The following is a 4,259-nucleotide window of genomic DNA, read 5'->3' on the forward strand; positions in this document are numbered from 1 at the left end:
CCCCCTGGGGAGGGCATTTCCCTCACACCACTCCCTCCTGCTGCTGCCCTCGCGGACACAGGTGACACACACAGGAGTGCTGCCTGCGCTGGCAGAGGTGACTCAGGGAAGGGGCTTGCCCCTCTCCATCGAGCCTCCCCTGGCAGGACCAGAGCCTGGCAGCAGCGCCTGCAGCGACACTCTCCTCCTGACCCAGTTAGCTGCAGAGATGCTGAAGGGGCAGCACTCTGTGGGGTGGCCCTGTGCAGGAGCAGTCCCAGGGCAGAGGCAAGGCCAGCTTCCCCCACGGCCAGGCAGGAGGGTCTGAATGGAGTTTTCTGGGGAGGGTCTGAGGGCAGCAGGGCACAAGGGTGCTGTGCTTGTCAGGGACATGGCATGGGAGGAGAGGGCACCCCAGAGCACACCCCCCATCTACGTATGCCATGTGTAAGGGGATGTAGCTCAGTGGAAGAGCGCCTGCTTCGCATGCAGGAGGTCCTGGGTTCAATCCCCAGCATCTCCAGGAAGGACTTTTCTCCTCCATCTCCACCCCTTAGCTATGGTGCTAAGAGCTGCCTTGGCCAGGGCCCCTCTGCGGTTCTGTGGAGACTGATGCCATGCAGGGACGGCGCCTGGCTCTGTGAGCCATGTGTCGTCACAGCCTCTGGGCTTCCCCTGCTGCCACACAAGTCAGCTGGAAGAGACTTTTCCCAAGGGCTTGTTTTAGTTCGACCTGATGCCCATATGCAGATCTGCAAGGAGTGGTAAATACTGGAAAGCTAGGTAGAGAAGTGCTCCATTCTCAGCAGGTGGCTGGGTGCCTCCGCAGCCTTTCCTCCAACCATCTCGTGCCTGTTTTGCCCCTTTCTCCCTTTGCTGTTGGCCCTGTAGCAACCACAGGCTCTGCAGGTGCGCTTCTCCCTTGTGTTCTTGAGAGCAAGCTTTTGGCCAGGCAGGGAAGCAGCCATGGGATCAGGTAGGGACAGTTAGGATTTACAATTGCATATCCATAATTAGTGTTCCAGTTAGTAAAGGCAGCAGTGGCCTGGTATTTCTTTGGCTTTTATAACCATGGAGATGCCTGTCAGTTAGTTTCGTGCAAGGAACAGCAGAGTTTTGGTTAGGAAATGTGGGAGGGATCCTAAGCCATCGGGACAGATGCCACTTCCTCACTGGAGGAGCTGGCGGGGTGGATCTCAAATGTGGGCCGGAGAGCCCAGGAGGGGCAACTCTCCTGCCTTTGCCATGGCCAGACTGCTGGTGCTGGCTGGGGCTTCTCTGGGCCGGAGCAAGGAGGAGTGCAAGAGTAAGTTGTGCAAGCTGTCCCACTGTTGCCAAAGGGCTGGTAGAGGTCTGTTGCTTTGCCAAAAATTGATGGTCTCACGTGAAAACCCACCATTCTTGTCAGCTAGCTACTGCTGCTGTGAGATGGTATTTAGAGGGAAAGTGGCACACAGAAGCACCTCTCTAGTCAGCCTTCTTCCTTAAGGCATTTGAGACTGCTCCACAGAAGAACACTCTGTGGATGAGATGAGGAGCAAGGTCACAATATCTTGGCAAAAGTCATTGTCCTGCTGTAGCTCAGACATGGGCAGTGAGCCAGCCCTTGATTGGGCTGTGAAAGCCCCATGCTTCATTCTCGAAAAGCAGTAGGTTTGAAAGCTGACCTAGGGTACATTGAAAGCTCCACAACACAACCACATGCTTTCACGTGCCTTAAAGAAATCTTCTGGTGAAGCGCCTGGACAACATAGCCTTTGGGAATGATGGGGGTCTACGCAAAGGCAAGAGCCTCTGCAGTGCTCACCTTTCGTGTTACAACTAACCCCAGGCTCAACCCCCGTTGGGCATTTTGGAATGGTCCGTCTAAGTCAGGAAGAAAAGCATGCACCTTCCTTTTTGCAGAGACAGCGTCGGTGGTGGGAGTTGAAAGAAAACTTGCCCAAGTAAAGAAGTAGCACCGAGTCAACTGGTGAACTGGTGTCACACTGGCTTTGTGCTCTCTTAGGGTGAGCCTAGAGCACTTTGTCCCCAGGTGCTCACTTTGGGTTGACAGTGTCCACTCTGTGGGGCCTGGGGGCACCCAGGAAAGCAGTCAAGGGCTCTGTTGAGCAGCAGAGCCCCAAGTGCATGCTCGTGGGGCAGACGGAGGGGTTTAGGGGACCTGAGCCCCGACAAGTGAACTGGTGCATGAGAAGGGTCTGTGGGGAGCAGGGGGCAGGCGGAGGCTGCCCAGGGATGGCAGAGCCCTTGGTGACTGTGCTCCTGTGACATCTCCCCGTGTCACAGTCAGGCGCTGGCACGGCCTCAGTCCCGCAGTGTGCAGGAGGACAGGACAGGGCAGCAGTGCGCAGGACTCGTGGAGGAGGACCCTGAGCGCAGCCCACGCCTTTCCCTGCAGCCCTCGGGCTGCCCCACGGGACCGAGGCGTTTTCCTGAGGCCTCCCCAGTTCCCACCCTGTGTAAGACATGAGGGGTGCCATTTGCCTGGGGTCCAGGGTGGCCGAGCGGGTGGGGGGAGGTGGTGATGCGGGGCTGGGACAATGGTGTCCACAGCCACCACTAGCCCTGCAGGGTCAAGGTGTCCCAGGAAGGGCTGGGACCCGCCACCAGGAGCACCGGGGAGACACCAGCATCACCTGCTCTGGCTCTGGGAGGGGCTGCCTGGGAGCAGCCTGGCCCCATGGTTGGGCCTGGCTTGGGCTCCATGGCCCAGCACAGCCAGGGGAAGGCAAGGACACTCCGGGATTGCTGGCATCACCCCCACTGGCTTTGCTTGTAAGAGGCACTCCTGGAAGCGGTGCCTTGGCAAAATGTGTTGGCATCTGCCCAGCGAAGCCCTTCGTCTGGGAAAGGCACAGCCACGTGCCTGATTTCTGATGTTGGTCCCTTGCCCACTGCAGCCAGGTGATGCCGGTGTTTCTGGAGGGCCCCCAAGAGGCCTTTTCCAGGGCATTTGCTGCTTGCTGAAAAACTGTTGCCCCGTGTGCCTGCACAGCCTCCTTTAGGACCACTGTCTGCCCACTGTGGTGACACAGAGATGCGGCCAGGCCTGAGCGCAGGCTCCCCCTTCCCCAACGCTCAGCACCTCCTCTCCTTCCCACAGGATGGCTGAGAGACCCCCCAGCAACCCCAGGGTGGCCTGGGAGAAGGACAGGGAAGATGGAGCTCCCCAGGAGATCGGCTCCCAGACACAGCTCCCCGGCGTGTGCGTGCCTCAGCCTCTGCAGATGGGTGAGTGAGTGGCACCATGGAGCCGGGCAGGGATGGGGGCTGCAAGACCACCCCACTCTGCCGCACGCTCTCCCCTCCATGGCAGGCTGGGGGGGCGGTGTCCCCGGGGCCCTGGGGGCACCACGGTGCTGGCATGCCTGGGCCTGCTGTGTGCTCGGGGGCCGGCCTGGCACAGCATCCTTCCAGGAAGGAGAGGAGCAGAGGGGACCCGGCTCCCGCTCTGCGGCACAGGCTGGGAGGGGCAGCGATGCTGCGGGGCAGGGACCTTGCCTGCCCGTCTCGCAGCGAGTTCCTGATCCCGGCACCCCTGGGCTGTTTCCCCAGGTCACTGTGCTCCAGAATCACGCACCAGCTGTCGGGCACCTCTCAGCCCCGACAAGCGCAGGGGAGCTGGAGTCCGTGCAGCAGGCAGCGTGGCTGCACAGAGGGCACAGCTCTGCCACCCACCTCTGCTGCCTCCTGCCAGCCCCCACAGCTCTCCTGCTCTTTCTTTCTCAGGGCAAGGGGCTTCTGCCACCAGCTGCTCCGACGTGCGGAGAGAGGAGCAGGAAGCCCTGGCGTGCATCCAGGCCTTTCTCACAGGCAGAGGAAGGGTAACTACAGACATTGCCACTCGGGCTGCACTCTGCTACCACTGGCCGAGCCTCCCGCCGTCTCATGCTCTCTGTTTTGTCTCTCTCCTCCCCGCTGTCAGGAAGAAGCTCAGCAGCTGAAGTTTGTGGCCTCTGTCTGCACCCTCAGCCGCTTGGCCAGGCCACAGAGCTGTGGCCGGGGCAGCCCTGATGACAGAACTGCCGAGGCTTGCAGCGTCACTGTGGCCACGTGGAGGGCAATGGTCTCCAAGCCCAGCACGTCGAAGAAGGTGCTGTGGGAGCTCCTCAAGATGCTGGTGGAGCGGCCACTGCGCAAACCGCTCACCAGCGTCAGGGACAGAACCCGCATCCTTCCCCTGGCCGTGAGTTACTGGATGAGACCTCCCTCACCCCCAGGGCTCTGCTCACCTGTCTGGGGCAAGCGGCAGAGCCCTCTGTGCCCTCTCCATCTGC

At 60.5% G+C, this 4,259-nt stretch overlaps 1 non-coding gene across 1 annotated transcript; it reads left to right on the top strand.

Annotated features, from left to right (window-relative positions):
- The first annotated feature begins 430 nt into the window (after positions 1 to 430).
- On the top strand, positions 431 to 502 carry TRNAA-CGC (transfer RNA alanine (anticodon CGC)). Its single transcript has one exon. It is a non-coding gene; the product is annotated as a tRNA-Ala (tRNA).
- The last annotated feature ends 3,757 nt before the right edge of the window (positions 503 to 4,259 follow it).

This window comes from Rhea pennata, unplaced genomic scaffold (assembly GCF_028389875.1).
Source record: "Rhea pennata isolate bPtePen1 unplaced genomic scaffold, bPtePen1.pri scaffold_26, whole genome shotgun sequence".
Classification (NCBI taxonomy): domain Eukaryota; kingdom Metazoa; phylum Chordata; class Aves; order Rheiformes; family Rheidae; genus Rhea; species Rhea pennata.